Source organism: Aquarana catesbeiana, linkage group LG03 (assembly GCF_042186555.1).
Source record: "Aquarana catesbeiana isolate 2022-GZ linkage group LG03, ASM4218655v1, whole genome shotgun sequence".
NCBI classification, from domain to species: domain Eukaryota; kingdom Metazoa; phylum Chordata; class Amphibia; order Anura; family Ranidae; genus Aquarana; species Aquarana catesbeiana.
In genome coordinates, this window is record NC_133326.1 from 628,834,515 (window position 1) to 628,854,720 (window position 20,206).

The 20,206-nt window shown below is 43.4% G+C and overlaps 1 protein-coding gene and 1 long non-coding RNA gene across 7 annotated transcripts in view; one reads left to right on the forward strand and one right to left on the reverse strand.

Annotated features, from left to right (window-relative positions):
- The window catches only part of ADGRL1 (adhesion G protein-coupled receptor L1), a 631,260-nt gene that overhangs the window by 185,089 nt on the left and 425,965 nt on the right, over positions 1–20,206 (reverse strand). The window lies entirely within an intron of this gene.
- The window catches only part of LOC141133217 (uncharacterized), a 101,135-nt gene that overhangs the window by 44,639 nt on the left and 36,290 nt on the right, over positions 1–20,206 (forward strand). The window contains exon 2 of the long non-coding RNA XR_012243021.1: positions 10,234–10,362. This is a non-coding gene — a long non-coding RNA (uncharacterized lncRNA). The remainder of the gene's footprint in view (positions 1–10,233; positions 10,363–20,206) is intronic.

Consider the following 20,206-nt stretch of genomic DNA (forward strand, 5'->3'; position numbering starts at 1 on the left):
ATATAATGGGGGTGGGCTATTACATGTAGATTGATGGAGGCGTCACCTACCTTTTATTCTAAGACACAGACTGGAGGGATGTAACACAGCCTGTGACTGGCAGAAATCCACCCACACCATGTTATTGCCAAAAAATAAAGATTTGATTTCAAATACATATTTATATGATGATTTAAAACAGTTTATTGATATGAATTATTTATTTTCACTCTGTATTCCAAAGGCTGTTTTTTTTTTTTTGAACATGTGACCAGCAGCAGAGGATTAGAAGATCCTCCTGCCTATGTTTCCCTGCAGACAGGCTGGGAGCGAGCTGGGTCATGTGACAGCTATATATCGATTAGGAAAAAGCTACTTAGATGTTTTTTTATTAAAATAAATACAGCGCCATCATCCACATACAGAAATAGAAGGGATAAAGCAAATTAAACAGTGTATGTTTAGTATCACTTTAAAAAGGAGGTCCGCCTGTCCACAAAAAAATTAAAGGTCAGCAACTACAAATACTGTAGCTGCTGATTTTTAATATTAGGAATCTTACTTGTCCAGGGATCCCGCGATGTCGGCACCCCAGACGATTTTCGGATCTGCTTCTGGGGGGCTGCCACCGCCATTCATGGTAAGAAAAACCAGCAGTGAAGCCTTTTGGCTTCACAGCCGGTTCCCTACTGCGCATGCCCGGTGGCAGAGGAAGGAGCTGAACTTCCAAGGGTGCAGTCTCCCGGAAGTGGTTAAGGGTTCCTGTCAAAAACAGGTACCCATTCCCCCCTCCCTCCTGAAAGGTGCCAAATGTGGCACCGGAGGGGAGGGGGGGAAGAAGCAGATAAGCGGAAGTTCCACTTTTGGGTGGAACTCCCCTTTAAGTGGCAAACTACAGTTTTTTCTTTAAAATAACAACAATTGGAACCCCTGTCAGAAAAATAGTTTGTATCTGTCACTTTCACTTTTCCTGAATGGCTTGGCCCGCAATAAACAATATGAATAAAGACATGTGAAATTAAAATAAAATTAGATAGTGAATTTTAGCATTGCGGGTATTACTTTCACATCTTAAATAATTCTCTGACACTTGAAACCTCTTAAAGTGTTCTGATAATATCCATTGGCCATATCCCGGCTTCTTATAAAGCCATGTAAGAAGCTAAAAATAAAGGATTTCATCTTACTAATAAAGGAAGGTTATAGAAAAGGTTATCTAAATGCTTACTGCTTGCAAATTTTCACTGTTCAAAATGCCATTAGAAATGGAAGTTAAAAGGATCTGTTGAACCCTAGATATTAATCTAAAAGGCAAAGAACTATCTCTACTTATAGAATGGTCAAGTATTTAAATAAAAATCACAATTTCACCACCAACGTATGCAAAGTTTTATATGTCATAGGGCTACAGTCTTTTGTTGGGCATTGCCTGCCAAATGTGATCTACATGTCAGAGTCATCTCAAATAATAGGACCAGTGATCTTATCACAAGGTTCCAAACTCACTTACGGGATGGTTTAATACATATAAAAAAAAAGATATATAAGGTATATAAAGTACAATGCAGCACTTACAAATGTGCAATTCACTTTTGCTTGCTTGGAAACAAATTTGACAGTGGAGAAAAAAATAACACTCATGTGACTGGCCTTGCCTCCAATCATATAATACATATAATATACTTAAGAGTCCATGGTAATTTATTGATAAAATTGATTCATCACAGAATAAAGCCGACGCATTTCAGAAGCCAAACATGCTTTACCTTCATCTGGGCTACAAAACAAGTACAAATACAAAGGTCATGAATCTCAAAGTAAAAGGTCAAAAATATGAAAACTAATATACAAGTAAAAATGTATGAATATAAAAGTCATAAATAGAAATATAAGTAATAAAGTAAAAGGTACGGGTATATACCCTTTTTAAATTAATTATCTAAATGTGATTGAATAGTGAAGTGGCAGCACTGGACTGATGAAGGTATCTTTCTTCTCTCTGTTCCATTTAGGATTTTCTTGTATGTATACTGACTCTGAACATTTTATGGTATTTTTTGTAAACATACCTCAACAAAACGTAATATTGTTTAAAATAAAAATAAATAAACTCAGTGGAGTTTATTTACTAAAACTGGATAGTGCAAAATCCGGTGCAGCTGTGCATTGTAGCCAATCAGCTTCTAACTTCAGCTTGTTCAATTAAGCTTTGGAAAATAAAACCTGGAAGCTGATTGGTTTCTATGCACAGCTGCGTGCGTGCGCTCCCTAGACGACCAGGAAGCCCAGGACCTCATATAACGCTCGCCCAGAATGGGAGATCCCATCTGCGGGCGTCATATTACTATGGGCAGGTAGGGAAGTGGTTAAGGGGGCGTGGCAGGGGGTATGTCCTATGCCTACATACTTTTCCTAATAGGTGTCCCTCATTCCCATCTCAAAAAAGTTGGGAGGTATGAAGTTATAGTCTAGTCCTAGACCCCTAGGTTGAGGATTACTACTTTCCCTACTGCCACTGGGTTTCACAGACACTCAGAGCAATAGACATGGGGGAGGTAACAATTTTGGACTAATCATCATTTATGTCATCCAAGCATATAAATGTTTGTGGAGCTGCCTGGTGAGCTTCCTTACCCCTGGGATGCGACCTGTGGATGTGGGTGCAATAGTTTGCGCTAAATAAGGCCAGAGCCTGGTTGGGGACTAACCCAGAATCCTCAAGCTGCCCTTTCTGGTTAAGGAGGGGGCAGCACCCAAGGTGGTAGAACCAGGAGATGGAAGTCCTGCTGGAGGGGACTTGGTGTCCACCCTAAGAGGATCCTGGTACTCCCCTGGATGGAGGAAAAAGTGTGGCTAAGTCTGGAACCCATGTTGTCACAGGAGACCATATCCTAACCATTTCTCCTTGTGAGTCGGAGCAATAAATTTGACAATGATAACCTAATAAGACAATGTTGCCTCAATTCTACTTTACAATAAAAATTCTGTCTTCTATCTAAATATGGACAGGAATATAGATAAGACTGGTACATTGTGCTGAAACACTTTATAGCATTTAATAGAAATCTGAAATTACTTTTAAAATAAAGACTTCAGATCACTCGGGTTGCAAAGACAAGAATTGAACCCCAGTTGTACTGGGGATAGGCAGTGGAATAAATACTGGAGTGACACAAAAACCACTACAAGATGGGACTTTCAATGCTGAAAAATTATCTAGAAACTGTTGAAAAAATTCACAAAATTCCACCAGGGATAGAGTAAAAAAAGTATAAATTAATTTCCCCTCTGACATGGAAATGGTACAGTCCACATGTCAGTTACAGCCAGGCTGTTATTTGACAGTTCCATTCCTCTCCAGGGCTTTTCTCCTCCGTTTCTACAGCGAAATTCATACAAAAAAAATTCAATGTCAGTCTGCCGTTAAATCCCAAATACCAGGAAAATCTCCAGCTCTATGCCAATGTTATTAACCAGTAAACACAAGTGCTTATAGCAGGATGACAGCACAATTTTTTAAAGAGAACCCTTCACAATTTTTTTATTATAGCACTGGGATTACATTTAATTATGCTCTATATAGAATCTCCTAGTTGGCAATTTTTAGGAAGATTTATGAGTTGTAAGGGATTAATATTCTATAGAGTACAAGGGCAGAGAGAGCACCTTTTTAATGAAAACTTAACAAATTATTGCACTTAAAGCTGAACTCCAAGCAGAAATTGCTATCAATGTCATTACCTGCCTTTATGCAATTTCTCTATTTTTTCAAGTGCAAGTGTTCCCCCACTGGAAAATATCCTTGGGAAGCAGTCATTATATGGGCTCTTTTTTCTTCCATTTAGTAAGATCTCATGCACACTGCAGCTGCCAATGAGTGAATGAACGGCCAAACGCTTAATGCGCCTGAACGCGCCTAAACGCGTTTTTAGCACTGCTTTTTTCCTGTCATGTGAAAGACGTTCAGAAGGGCCTAGTGTGCATGAGGCCTAAGACCTATGTCTGCCAAGCTCACTATTCCAGCCAATGAGCTTGTAACATCCCCTGTGTCGTACTATTTTCAGTGAGCGGTGACATAATTATATCGCTATAGTGGGAGACTCCCAGACTGAGAAGCTTCTTATGATTGCATCATTTGATAGACAGAATGCAACGACTAGTACATTTTAGTACAGCCACATACATGCATACCATTCAAAATGACAAATCCCATTGCATGATGGGAATTGTAGTCTCTACAAGTGAACCGCAGTGTAAGCAGAGGTGACAGTGCCACTTGCTTAAAATAGAACTATAGGTAAAACATTTGTTTCATTTTGGATAGCTTAAGCCAGTGGTCTCCATACTGTGATGTGGCCCTTTGCTTGACTATCTGGACCTTGGAGCACTATTCCTCCCACTGACACAACAATGAGGCAGCATTCCTTCTGCTGATACCAACAGTGGGGCATTATTCCTTCCACTGACACCAACAATGAGGCACTATTCCTCCCACTGACACCACTGATTGGATGCTATCCCCCCTCCTACTGACCACAGGCGTTATGTAAATTTTTTTTTTTAGTTCCACTGACCACCAAGCCTTTAAATGTAATAGTATGCCAGAATTCAGATTTGAAATGGAAGATTCTTGGTTAAAGCATGTCAACAGGTTGATTCAAAGGTCCACAGCCTTTATACAAAGCTGGTGGTGCCTGTACTTCTAGACTGCCAGCCAAAAGAAGGAAGAACATGAAGACGTATACAAAGTACATTAGGGGACTGCTGAGGACTCTAATGCCCCATACACACGGTCGGATTTTCCGATGGAAAATGTGTGATAGGACCTTGTTGTCAGAAATTCCGACCGTGTGTAGGCTCCATCACACATTTTCCATCGGATTTTCCGACACAAAGTTTGAGAGCAGGCTATAAAATTTTCCGACAACAAAATCCGTTGTCGGAATTTCCGATCGTGTGTACACAAATCCGACGCACAAAGTGCCACGCATGCTCAGAATAAATAAAGAGATGAAAGCTATTGGCTACTGCCCCATTTATAGTCCCAACGTACGTGTTTTACGTCACCGCGTTCAGAACGATCGGATTTTCCGACAACTTTGTGTGACCGTGTGTATGCAAGACAAGTTTGAGCCAACATCTGTTGGAAAAAATTCTAGGATTTTGTTGTCGGAATGTCCGATCAATGTCCGACCGTGTGTATGGGGCATTAGGGGTGCATTTACTAGAGGCAAATAGATTGTGCAAGTTGCATGTGCAGTTGCACTCTGTAAGTGCAGTTTCTCTAGAGCTTGACAAATTAGATGAAGGTCTGCTGACTTTAATCATCCAATCATGTACAAGCAAAAAATGCTGTTTTTTTTTTATTTGCTTTGCATGTGGTAAGGGGTTCTTTGCAAAGTGAGGCTTCATCTCATTTACTAAGCTCTGAAGCAACTGCACTTGCAAAGTGCACAGTCTATTTGCCTTTAGTAAACCCATCCCTGAGGCCTAGTTCACACCTATGCAGGTTGCAGTTTGCATATTACAGGTGCAATTTGCGTCTTTCAATACATGTTTGTGATCCATTGAAGTCTATGGAACCAAAAAAAAAGTCCCTGGCCATTTCCATAAAATGCACAGATGTGACCTACATTCATAGGAAACCGTGTTACATGGACTGTAGTGTGATTCTGCAAAATTGAAAACGCACTAAAAACTGCATAGGTGTGAACTAGGCCTTAATATGATAAACTGTGTCCCAGACAAGGAGAAAAGGAGCCCAACTGCCATCCCTGAAAGATTTAAGTAGTATCAGAGGCTGTGACCAGAGGGCAGTGCGCTGAAACATGCGAGGGGTAATTTTATTTTTCCAGGATTCAAATTGAGTTAATTTTGTGGTAGCGTGGAGCACAGACAAATTTCCTTATGGATTTTGTTTACTTTTTTCTAAGTTTTAATTCTTACCCATGTTGTCTACGAATACACATGGAGTGTGCGAGTATCAGCACCACTAACATTCATCAATTAGTAAGCATGTCACAATTTGCAACGTTTGTTTGACGGGGTTAAACGGGACCTGAACTAAAAAAAAGGAAGAATTGCTATGTTATAGGGAAAATCTAGATATGTTAAATGTGCCTGAGCAGTATCCAAAAAAATGTACCCTTTGCATGGAAATTCTCCTTATAAATAGTGGTGCACTTCCTATGCCTATGGTCTCATAGCTGTGTATGTGCAGTATCAGATCTATTAGATCTAAGGCACTGCTGCCTCTGACCATTAGGCTTACAAGATTTGGAGTGAGAGTTGCTGATGTTACTGCTGTGCAGCTCACTGTTCTCCTTGCTGGAGAGGAAGCTGTAGATGAGGATCTGCAGACAAGCATCTTCCTGCTTCTGCTTCATTCATTCTGTAGATACTGTATGTGCTTTCTGAATTTGTCCTAGTGCGTCTTGATTTTCCCTCTATCAGTCATCAGATCACCAGTCATCAGAAGGTCAGGAAGCAAAAACCTGCCTCCATCAAAAGACCAGCTGCAGAGAGACCACAGACAATACTGGTGTCTTTGACTTTCTGGGCATGTCTTCCACAATTTAGGTACAGTTAATGAGATTGTAAAGTGAATTTGGGTCCAATTTACTAAAGTGGAGAGTACAGTGAAGAAAAGTGAACCTTTTTTCACTTCAAACATCAATTCATGTGTAGGAGCAAACTGTATGTCTGATGGGTACACAAGTCCACTTCACACATCAGTACATTAGGCACACGTGGCACTTCAAATCAAACAAAGCTTCTCTTGGGAAGGCCTGGAACCCCAAGCCCAGTTTCAATTTGAGCTCCATGTTGGGAGTCTCTCTGGCACTCCCTTCATATATCACAATGCAAGGCATGTCTCAGGGTTCCTAGAGATGTCTCTATTGCACTGTGGGATATGGGGAGGGCCCACCAGAGCTGTATAAGGGAAGTTGAAACCTTCATGCAGAGTGTGGATATCTGCACAGTGGAAACTCTGGTTAATCTAAAGGGCAGTAATGTCTGCTGTCAGGGACTTTTATCTTTTGATTTCTCATGATAACTTTACTAAAATATAAAGTTTAAATCCTAAAGTGCACCTGTATTGTCCAAAAACATCTCGGGACAGTGAACACCATTCAGATGATGCTTAGTAAATTTCTCCTTCCTCATTTCTTATTCAAACAGTCCAATGTAATTTTCAACTTTTTAGAAAGTCTAAGCCTAGCCCAGCACAAGCGCTCATCCATCACATCCCACAATGCAATGCAATGCAGGTGCATCTCAATTAGTTGCGGAGACACATTCAGTTAATTTTGGAATGCGGCAGGCATTTAAAGTTATTGAGTGTTATCTACAAGTGCTGAATATTAACTACCTTCCAAACATAAGGTTTATCAACATAAGGTTTATGGATACTACAGTAACTCCATCTTTATATAACGTGTAACAAGAAAGAATATGATGAGTATGGACGAAGTTTGTATTCACAGTTATCATTGGCTTGCAGCATATCCCTAGGATTTGCAAAATTCTCAAATTGTGTACTTTTGGCCAAAAAATTTGTAAGTTCACACCAGAAATAAAGAACAACATGAAATGCAATGCATAGCTTTTGCTTCTGTTAGCAACAATAGTTTGAAGAAATGGATAATTCTGTGTAGGGAGAAATATATATATTTTTTTATAGATAGATAGATAGATAGATAGATAGATAGATAGATAGATAGATAGATAGATAGATAGATAGATAGATAGATAGATAGATAGATATTTTTTTCCATTGGTTAATTTCCCCATGGCAGTATCTGTCTTTCTATGAATTTGTTTGGCAATAGCTCGCTTATTATCCCAAGAAAGGGCTAAAATTGAATAACAATGTAAGGTTCGCCCACTATAGACTTCAGTGGGGTTTACTGCAAAATTTGCAAACTTCAAACTTTGAGAATAATTTGCCATCCCTAATGGTGAGGTCAGCCTAAAAGTCAAACGTTTATCCAGTATAAAGCATGGTAAAGCCTTCCTATTTTGTATATATGCATTTTTTTAAAAACATTAAATTCAACCTTGTTTTGAAAGCTATAGGGCTATGTAGTTATCGTCTGCATCTGTGGAACCTTTCAAAATAAGTATGAGCTGGAAATGTTTGCAGTTACTATAAAATCATTCTCAATAGAGCTGTAATAAAGAATGCACCTTCTACAACCCCCTCTAACGGTGTAAGTATCTTTTGAGAGGCTGACCTTCCACAACAATAAAGCAAGCCTCCTAACATAGACATGCCAATGTTATCTTTAAGAGGCTATGCATATTACAAAAGTCTTATGCCTAATACACATGATCAGAAAATTCTAGGAAAAATACCGCTTTCAAAGCAATCATAAAAAAATATGATCTTTAGTACACAGCTTTCGAGAGACGATCACGACAGTTCATATGAAATTATCAGAAGGGACAAACACAAAAATCTTTTTACCTACGATACGAGAACAAGCGATTTTCAATTAATCGGTACAGTATTAGTCCGAAAAAAAACGGAAGACCAAGACCACGAGTGCTAGGAAATGAAAGAATACATTACAATACAATACAATACATCGCTTCTGAAGTTGTATTCTGTTGCTTGTGAATTTTCGTAACTTTAGTAACCTCTTCATTTTTGATATGAGACTAACATGCAAAAAAAAAAACAGGGATCGTTTGTCCGATATTCTTATCGTGTGTACGAGGCTTTACAGTACTTGGAGCTTGACATAATTTCACATGTGCTGATGCATTGAGTCTGGAGTTCTCTCACTTCCTGTGCATGCCTATTGGTCAGTGAGAAAAGAAATATCACATTGCTGGGCCAATAGTGGACAAGACAGAAGATGCCAGGCCAATGGACTAATCTCCTACCTAAAATTGCATAATGAGCAATTTTTTAGGTCTTTGCTATAGAAAATGGTCAAACCTACAGGGAGAAAACTGGAGGTGTCCATTACTACATTTCAGTGGTAGTTTAGCAACCAACTACAGAAGACGTGGGACAGAAATTCTGGGAAAGGCTGACTTCATAGCTCACAGGTTTGTACTCTGTTCCAATTATGCAATTGTCATAAAATGCATACTTTATGCTGGCTGGTTATTTTATATAGTTATTGAAAGCCATATGTTAAATGGAATAAAAAATCTGAGGAATGTGCTTAGCCTTCCCAAAAATTCTATACAGATGTTTGGAGGTAGAGAATATGTTTGTGAATGTTTATTCAGGTCATGGTCTAGTTCTTTAGTAGTTAGTCACGATCAACTGAACTTTTTTCATAATGATGTTCATCCAAGCTGCTTCTTCAGTTCTAATGAGTGCCAGGAAAAAAAACATCACTTATAGCTACATAACAGGTCATCTTAATTCTACAACCAAGGAATGTGTCAAGGCAGATGCTGATTGTCTAGACCACTCTATTTTATTTACATATAAGGTCACCATGGTACCATGAAGTCTGGGACAAGTGTGATCAGTCCAAATTAAATGGCTGAAGGTATAAAGTACATCGTTGTCAAGAGATGTTAAAGAAGAATTCTGGGTACGGACCAAAGTAACTATGCATATACAATACCATACCTGTGGGATCCCTCTAGAAGCTTAAAATCACTGTATTAGGCATCCCTACTTCAGTTGTCTCCACTAGCTTGAAGGTCCCGTGTCAAGCATCTGCTTTTCTCTATTCTGAACACAGGAGATCAGCTGCTCAGCATGGGTGCCATTCAGAGAATGCTTTGTAGCAGAGGTGGAGAGTATGACATCACTTCTCCATGCTTCTCTACCTTGTCCAATCAGAGAACACTTTGCATGCATTGAGAAATTGGAAAGCATTCTTTGAAAGGTGCTCATGCAGAGTGGCCAACCTCTTGTTTTTGGGATGCAGCAGGGCAGCTACTGGAGATCGCTGAAGTAGCGGTGCCTACTACAGTGATTTCCAACTTCTAAAGGGATCCAACAAGTATGGCATATGCAGAGTTACATTGGTCCAAGCTGGGTCAATATAACTATGTATAAAATACCATACCTGGAATTCTTCTTTAAAACAGCATTATACAGTGTATTTGGTTTGGTATTTGGTACAGTGTAACAGATGGTGTTGAAGGCTCCTGTGCCTGTTTAGGGATAGTTCCAGTTTAATGTAGGTGGCCTCTTTCATACCTCTTGCAAACAAGTTGCCCCCCTCTGTCCAAAATGTGCACCTCACTTTCCGTTAATTAATGTAATTTTTAATTTAGGTGTAGAGAGATCGAGGAGTCCTGAGGTCCTGGGTCCAAGATTCATAGCCCTACCAACTGTATGGGCAGATTCGTTTGGAGGAATTTTTAAAACCCCAATATTCTGCATGGATTTTGAACTATGGCAAAGTGAGTTATATTGGCTTTTGAATTGTGACAATAAACGTATGTGCTGCTATGTTACTAAACCACAAAAAAAAACCCCAAATAGTTAATAGATGGACTGCTGCAACCACTTCTCAAGTGTATTCTATCACTTCAAATAAAAATGATTCAACGTAAATGGTGTGCTGTTCCAAAAAAAATGATGAATAATACCCCCCTTTAGACTGATTCAAGCAAATGAATATATAAACAACTAATTTAACTGATAAAAATTGTGCACAAAAATATATGACATTTAACCAGCTTTAGTATAATCAATCAATTAGTATAATCAAAAGCTAAACCACATATATTTGTTGACAGTGAGCAGTATAACATGTGAATAGTGCTGTAGTGAACATTCACAGATTAGCCTCAAATCCAAAAAAATCAAAAAAGTCCACATTTAAACCATAAAAATAGTGCTACAGAGACCATCCAAACAGATATCTTGTCTTTCCACCACCAATTACCTATAGGTGATGTGTCTGCATACCTTCTGGGAAGACCTATCAGAGGTCAGTATGCACCTTTATCGTGTTAGGCTTGCAGGCCTGGCATCCATCCGATTAAGTGACCTTCAAGCATGTGATCCCCTTTTTTTTTTTAATGGGCTTGCCTGGATTAGACTCCGCTCCGCCAGTTTACTCAAATATATGAAAGGAATAAGTTCATAGAGCAGTATGTACTGAATATGTGTCTTTAATAAAGATTCACTAAAACCCACTCACATTAATCAAAACTTGTACGAGGCATAAAAACTGAACATTAGCAAATCGCCTCCTCACTGTCTTCCGCGTAACGGAGATTCCAGAAGTGACATCACAGGCCCCGCCCAAGGGGGGCCCAATAGGTAAGCACTTCACCTATTGGTGATTGGTGGTGGAAAGACAAGATATCTGTTTGGATGGTCACCACAGCACAATTTTGTGTTTTCAAACGCATCAAAAATGCTCTGGAAGGCATCAAAAACGCGCATGCAGAAAAGCATCTGGAACTGCCCCTCAATCAGTCGGGGTGTATTATTCATCAATTATTATGGAACAGCACACCATTTATGTTGAATTATTTATATTGGTTTTTGGTTAAGCCAGACCCTCAATATAAAAGGGGGAGCAACCATAATGTCCGTGAATTAGAAGCTGATGTAGGGAAATCATAGCGCAAGTTGGCAAACTGCATAAGAAGATGTTAGGGTCAGTTAGGAAAATGCACCTAAATTCTAATTGCTAGCTCTTAGGGCAATCAGCCACTTTGCCACCTTTTTTTGTTGTTGTTATTGGGGCTTTTTTGTCTTTCAACTTATTTTGTGGTTGATTTGAAGTCAGCAGTCACTCTTAGCCAGTGGCGTTGTTAGGTGGGTGCGGGGGGTGCGGGCCGAACCGGGTGACACCCGCCAGAGGGGTGACACCCGTAGGTAGCGGCACACACCGCTACACTGCCCGCTGCGGCTTGTGCTGTGTCCCTCAGCACAGCGGATTGAAGCCGCCTCCCCCTCCTCTCTGTTTACTTCACACAGGAGGAGGAGGAGCCCGAGGGACACACACGGCTGTGTGCATCTGTCCGCGCTGTTCTGAGGTCTGTAATAAACTTTATGCATTACATACAGTATGTGGGTGGACATCATGTGCAGGGGGATTCTATACTAATGGGGGGCGCTGCACTGGGGGATTCTATACTAATGGGGGCTCTGCACTGGGGGGATCCGATTCTATACTAATGGGGGGCTCTGCACTGAGGGGGATTCTATACAAATGGGGGGCTCTGCACTGAGGGGGATTCTATACTAATGGGGGCTCTGCACTGAGGGGGATTCTATACTAATGGGGGGCTCTGCACTGAGGGGGATTCTATACTAATGGGGGGCGCTGCACTGAGGGGGATTCTATACTAATGGGGGGCGCTGCACTGAGGGGGATTCTATACTAATGGGGGGCGCTGCACTGAGGGGGATTCTATACTAATGGGGGGCGCTGCACTGAGGGGGATTCTATACTAATGGGGGCTCTGGACTGGGGGGGATTCTATACTAATGGGGGTGCTGCACTGAGGGGGATTCTATACTAATGGGGGGCGCTGCACTGAGGGGGATTCTATACTAATGGGGGGAGCTGCACTGAGGGGGATTCTATACTAATGGGGGGCGCTGCACTGGGGGATTCTATACTAATGGGGGCTCTGCACTGGGGGGGATTCTATACTAATGGGGGGCGCTGCACTGAGGGGGATTCTATACTAATGGGGGGCGCTGCACTGGGGGATTCTATACTAATGGGGGCTCTGCACTGGGGGGATTCTATACTAATGGGGGGCTCTGCACTGAGGGGGATTCTATACTAATGGGGGGCTCTGCACTGAGGGGGATTCTATACTAATGGGGGGCGCTGCACTGATGGGGATTCTATACTAATGGGGGGCTCTACACTGAGGGGGATTCTATACTAATGGGGGGCGCTGCACTGGGGGATTCTAAACTAATGGGGGCTCTGCACTGGGGGGATTCTATACTAATGGGGGGCGCTGCACTGAGGGGGATTCTATACTAATGGGGGGCGCTGCACTGAGGGGGATTCTATACTAATGGGGGGGGCGCTGCACTGGGGGACTCTATATTAATGGGGGGCTCTGCACTGAGGGGGATTCTATACAAATGGGGGGCTCTGCACTGAGGGGGATTCTATACAAATGGGGGACTCTGCACTGAGGGGGATTCTATACTAATGGGGGCTCTGCACTGAGGGGGATTCTATACTAATGGGGGGCTCTGCACTGAGGGGGATTCTATACTAATGGGGGGCGCTGCACTGATGGGGATTCTATACTAATGGGGGGCTCTGCACTGAGGGGGATTCTATACTAATGGGGGGCTCTGCACTGAGGGGGATTCTATACTAATGGGGGGCTCTGCACTGAGGGGGATGTCTATACTAATGGGGGCTCTGCACTGAGGGGGATTCTATACAAATGGGGGGCTCTGCACTGAGGGGGGAATCTATACTAATGGGGGGTCTGCACTGAGGGGGGATTCTATACTAATGGGGGGCTCTGCACTGAGGGGGGATTTTATACTGATGGGGGAGTCTGCACTGACGGGGGATTCTATACTGATGGGGGTCAGCACTGGGGGGGGTGTATGTACTGATGGGGCGGTCTGCACTGAGGTGGGAGGTTGATACTGATGGAGGGGGGTCTGCAGACTCTGTACTGAGGGAGGGTTTCTGTACTGATGGGAGGTCTGTACTGAGGGAGGGGGTCAGTACTTAGTGGGGGGTCTATACTGAGGAAAGGGGGTCTGCACTGAGCGGGGGTCTGTACTGATGGAGGGGGTCTGTACTGAGGGAGGGGAGTCTGTACTTAGTGGCAGTGGCGTTGTTAGGTGGGTGCGGGGGGTGCGGGCCGCACCGGGTGACACCCGCCAGAGGGGTGACACCCGTAGGTAGCGGCACACACCGCTACACTGCCCGCTGCGGCTTGTGCTGTGTCCCTCAGCACAGCGGACTGAAGCCGCTTCCCCCTCCTCTCTGTTTACTTCACACAGGAGGAGGAGGAGCCCGAGGGACACACACGGCTGTGTGCATCTGTCCGCGCTGTTCTGAGGTCTGTAATAAACTTTATGCATTACATACAGTATGTGGGTGGACATCATGTGCAGGGGGATTCTATACTAATGGGGGGCGCTGCACTGGGGGATTCTATACTAATGGGGGCTCTGCACTGGGGGGATTCTATACTAATGGGGGGCTCTGCACTGAGGGGGATTCTATACAAATGGGGGGCTCTGCACTGAGGGGGATTCTATACTAATGGGGGCTCTGCACTGAGGGGGATTCTATACTAATGGGGGACTCTGCACTGAGGGGGATTCTATACTAATGGGGGGCGCTGCACTGAGGGGGATTCTATACTAATGGGGGGCGCTGCACTGAGGGGGATTCTATACTAATGGGGGGCGCTGCACTGAGGGGGATTCTATACTAATGGGGGGCGCTGCACTGAGGGGGATTCTATACTAATGGGGGCTCTGCACTGGGGGGGATTCTATACTAATGGGGGGCGCTGCACTGAGGGGGATTCTATACTAATGGGGGGCGCTGCACTGAGGGAGATTCTATACTAATGGGGGGAGCTGCACTGAGGGGGATTCTATACTAATGGGGGGCGCTGCACTGGGGGATTCTATACTAATGGGGGCTCTGCACTGGGGGGGATTCTATACTAATGGGGGGCGCTGCACTGAGGGGGATTCTATACTAATGGGGGGCGCTGCACTGGGGGATTCTATACTAATGGGGGCTCTGCACTGGGGGGATTCTATACTAATGGGGGGCTCTGCACTGAGGGGGATTCTATACTAATGGGGGGCGCTGCACTGATGGGGATTCTATACTAATGGGGGGCTCTGCACTGAGGGGAATTCTATACTAATGGGGGGCGCTGCACTGGGGGATTCTAAACTAATGGGGGGCGCTGCACTGAGGGGGATTCTATACTAATGGGGGGCGCTGCACTGGGGGATTCTATACTAATGGGGGGCTCTGCACTGAGGGGGATTCTATACAAATGGGGGGCTCTGCACTGAGGGGGATTCTATACAAATGGGGGGCTCTGCACTGAGGGGGATTCTATACTAATGGGGGCTCTGCACTGAGGGGGATTCTATACTAATGGGGGGCTCTGCACTGAGTGGGATTCTATACTAATGGGGGGTGCTGCACTGATGGGGATTCTATACTAATGGGGGGCTCTGCACTGAGGGGGATTCTATACTAATGGGGGGCTCTGCACTGAGGGGGATTCTATACTAATGGGGGGCTCTGCACTGAGGGGGATGTCTATACTAATGGGGGCTCTGCACTGAGGGGGATTCTATACAAATGGGGGGCTCTGCACTGAGGGGGGAATCTATACTAATGGGGGGTCTGCACTGAGGGGGGATTCTATACTAATGGGGGCTCTGCACTGAGGGGGGGATTTTATACTGATGGGGGAGTCTGCACTGACGGAGGATTCTATACTGATGGGGTTCAGCACTGGGGGGGGGTGTATGTACTGATGGGGCGGTCTGCACTGAGGTGGGAGGTTAAAACTGATGGAGGGGGGTCTGCAGACTCTGTACTGAGGGAGGGTTTCTGTACTGATGGGAGGTCTGTACTGAGGGAGGGGGTCAGTACTTAGTGGGGGGTCTATACTGAGGAAAGGGGGTCTGCACTGAGCAGGGGTCTGTACTGATGGAGGGGGTCTGTACTGAGGGAGGGGAGTCTGTACTTAGTGGGGGGGTCTATATTGATGGAAAGGGGTCTGTACTGAGGGAGGGGGGCTATATTGATGGAGTGGGGTCTGTAGTTAGTGGAGGGGGGTCTGTACTGAGGTAGTTGGTGGAGGGGGGTGACACCAATTTTTTTGGCACCGGGTGACACCAACCCTAGTGACACCACTGCTCTTAGCTGCTGTCCTGTTCAAAGAAAAACTTTTTTGCTGCAAGGATTCCTTTCTAAAAAGGGCTTTTGTCTCAGGGAGTGGTAGTTTGGGGTTTTCATTTATTTTAGGGAGTATATATTTTTTTATTTCATGTTGATAGTGCTTTTTTTTTTCTTGCCGTAAGGTTGCCTTAGAAAACTTGTCTTTTTTCAGCGGTGGTATTTAGGGATTTTCATTCACTTGTTACTGACTATCTGTTCTCAGAACTGCCTTTTGTTTGTAGTACGCTGATGCATTTGTTTGAAAGAAAAAGAAAACTACAAAACAAAAAAAGTGTACACCTAAACCACCCATATTAAAGCACTTATATTCTCCAAACCCCCCTATGCCCATAAATAAATTGAAAGTTAGGTATACACCGATTAGGCCTGTTATCTCTTATTGCTGCTGGCCCATTTTTCACTGCTGTATCCTCTGTAGTATCCTAATTCCTGTAGTAAAGCCCCAGTCTGTGCTCTTTGTTTTTTGAACATTAAAATGTTTCTGCTGCTGGCAAATTTGTGTCATCTGTGGTCTCCTAAAATTATATTAATCCCAAAAAACAAACATTTATTATACTGTAGCTTACCAATACTTAGATATGTTGGCTGCATTTTTTTTTGGGGGGGGATTTATTTCTTTTTACTTTCACCTGGTGATCTGGCCAGTAAGTCTGTTGTTTTTCAAAAGAACACGCTGCAAATGTATCAGTTAGAGGGTGGAGACAAACCATTTACCACTGTCAGGGGTGCTTACAATGATCAACTTTTATTTATTTATGTAAAAGCTTTATCCCAACATGAAAAAAAAACAGTTTGCTGTAACTGCTTATAAAGTGTTAGCTGGAGTTTAGATTTAATTTGTTTAGTGTATTTAAAGTGGTTGTAAAGTCAGAAGGTTTTTTTTTATCTTAATGCATTCTATGCATTAAGATAAAAAAAAACCTTCTGTGTGTAGCAGCCCCTAAATACTTACCTGAGCCCCATCTCGATCTAGAGATGTGCACCAGTGCCTCGGCCGTCCGGGACTCTCCCTCTTGATTGGCTGAGAAACAGCAGTGGCACCATTGGCTCTCGCTGCTGTCAATCAGAGTCAGTTAGCCAATCAGGAGAGAGAAAGGGCATGGCCGAACTGTGGCTCCGTGTCTGAATGGACACACGGAGCTGTGGCTCGGGTGCCCCCATAGCAAGCAGCTTGCTCTGGGGGCACTTGACTGGAGGGAGGGGTCAGGAGCACCAAAGAGGGACCTGAGAAGAGGAGGTTCTGGGCTGCCCTGTGCAAAACTATTTCACAGAGCAGGTAAGTATAACATGTTTATTATTTTTAAAGAAAAATAAAACAAGACTTTAGTATCATTTGAAAGCTACCTAAGACATCTAACACTCCTCTCCTCCAGATTAACAATTCTGCTGTCCAAAGGCACTCCTGTGCTCCTTCATCCAGAGTGGGAGTACTCCAATACAGGAGGTGTGTTACTGGCCAGATCATCAGGTGAAAACAAAGGCAAAGAAATCCAAAAAAGAAAACTAATACAGCCACCACATCTAATGATTGCTAAGCACCATTTTTGGTTTTGGGTGTAATATCACTTTTATTCTCGTAGTAAAACACCTACCTGTACTTTTTTTCACAAGTAAATTTCACCCTATTCTATTACCAACTGCTTTCAAATGTTACACTATACTGTACTGCAGTCTCTTAATTCTTAATGAGAGATTGATAGAAATCTGCCAGCGGCAGGACAGTTTTGTATCAGTGAGAACAGGGAAAGCCACAGAGAACTACTGGCCAACTTTTATCTGCCGAGCAAAGCTAATCCATTACTGTTTAAAAAAAAGAGACAAACAAAACAAAAAAAAAAAGGTGTCACTGCTAAAGCTACTTGGAAAAAAGCCTTTGTTTCAAACTGAAATAAATCAGATTAGGGTGCTGCTGCTGTATGTAAGCTGAGCTAATTGCAAGAGAAAAAAATCAATTCCCCAGCCAAATATGCGCTGCCAGTGTACCGTGCGCTGATGTTATTTTCTTATAGGTCCATTCACAGCATACAGCACATAAAAAACCCATGTGTTTTGATGTGCATTAAACATGCACTTTCATGCATATTGCATTTCATTGTGTTTGAACGTTTCCATGCATTTTCATGTCATTCTCGGTGAAGTAACAGGTCCCTGGAGGGGACAAAATGCTAACAATAATTTAATATTTATATCTGTACTTTTAGTTGTATTGTATCTACATGCATTTTAACACAACACACACATTTATAACATTGTGGTGTGAGCAAGGCACATAAAAAAGCACTTTTCAAGGTGCCACACGAGCGGACTTTTCGACCAGACTATCCGACGGACTTTCGACGGACTTTTTCAAGGAACGGACTTGCCTACACACTCACACCAAAGTCCAACGGATTCATACGTGATGACGTACGACCGTACTGAAATAAAGAAGTTGATAGCCAGTAGCCAATAGCTGCCCTAGCGTTGGTTTTCGGCCGTCGGACTAGCATACAGACGAGCGGACTTTTCGATAGGAACTGGGTCTGGCGGAGTTCCCACATAAAGATTTGAAACATGTTCCAAATGTAAAGTCTGTCAGATTTTCGACCGAAAAAGTCAGTTGCAGGTCCGATGAAGCCCACACACGGTGAAATTGTCCGCCGGACTCGGTCCGTCGGACCAGTCCGGTCGAAAAGTCTGCTCGTACATGTACATAACTCCCAACTGTCCCTGATTTGGAGATTTGGAAGGACTGTCCCTGATTTGGAGCAATGTCCCTCTGTCCCTCTTTCCTCCACATTTGTCCCTCATTTTGGTCTGATCTATATAGTTGTATATAAAATGCACTATTTGTCTATCAATAAGTGTTTCCTAGTGCTAAACCTTTCATCCAAATTCTAAATTGTTGCATTTGTAAATTGTAAAAGCTAATATAAAGGAATAGTAGCGGTAAAAAAAAAGCCCTTGTGGATTTGATTAACTTTTTTTGGGTTAATTCTCCTTTAACCACTTGCTTACTGGGCACTTAACCCCCCCTCCTATTCAGACCAATTTTCAGCTTTCAGCGCTGACGCACTTTGAATGACAATTGCGCGGTCATACAACACTGTACCCAAATTACATTTTTTATCATTTTTCCCCACAAATAGAGCTTTCTTTTGGTGGTATTTGATCACCTCTGCGGTTTTTATTTTTTGTAAAAAAAATGTAAAAAGACTGAATTTAAAAAAAAAAAAAAATTTTTTAATATTTTGTTATAAAAAATTTAAAACAGGTAATTTTTCTCCTTGATTGATGTATGCTGATGAGGCGGCACTGATGGGCACTGATAGGTGGCAGTGATGGGCACTGATGGGTGGCAATAATGGGCATGATCAGTTACACTGATAGGCAGCACTGCTAGGTGGCACTGATTGGCACTACTGGTGGGCATTGATAGCTGGCACTTGTGGGCATTGATAGGTGGCACTTGTGGGCACTGTTAGGTGGCACTGTGGGCACTGTTGGGTGGCACTGTTAATAAGCACAGATGAAGCAGATGTGCCTCTTCAAGTTAGGGACCTTTGCCCCTCGCATCTGAGCCGGTGATCGGCTTTTTTTTCTACTCACGCTATCAACATGAGTAGAAAAAAAAAGATTACCGATCTCTTGTTTACATCATGTGATCAGCTGTCATTGGCTGACAGCTGATCACATGGTAAGGGGCCGGGACCAGCCCCTTACTCAGATCGGTGATCAGCCGAGTCTCAGTGACTCGGTGATCACAGCGCGCTCGGGATGCGCCCTGCAGGGCGTGCAGGGCGCATGCACAGGGGAGGCCGTCGTATGACGGCCTCCCGGGAATTCATGTCAAGTTGTTAAGGGGGTGTGGCAGTAGGCGTGTCCTATGCCTACATACATTTGCTAGTAGGTGTCCCTCAATCCCATCTCAAAATGTTGGGCGGTATGAACATGTGTTGATCTGGTGTGGAAAAAATGCAGGTCACTGCATATGGTGCGAACAAGCCCTTAAAGGGGTTGTTAAGGAAAAATGTTTTTTTTTTTTAAATAACAAACATGTTATACTTACCTCCACTGTGCAGCTCGTTTTGCACAGAGTGGCCCTGAACCTGCTCTTCTGGGGTCCCTCGGTGGCTGTCTCAGCTCCTCCCGCAAGAAGTAACCACCTTCATGCAAGCTCTCTCGCATGGTGGGTAGTTCTTGCGAGTGCGCTCCCGTGATACAGCCGGCGGCTATAGCTGCTCACTGTATCACTCGGCCCCGCCCCCCGGCGCGCCGCATCATTGGATGTAATTGACAGAAGCTCGAGCCAATGGCTGCGCTGCTTTCAATCCATCCACTCTAGCCAATCAACGGCCAGGCTGAGTGGC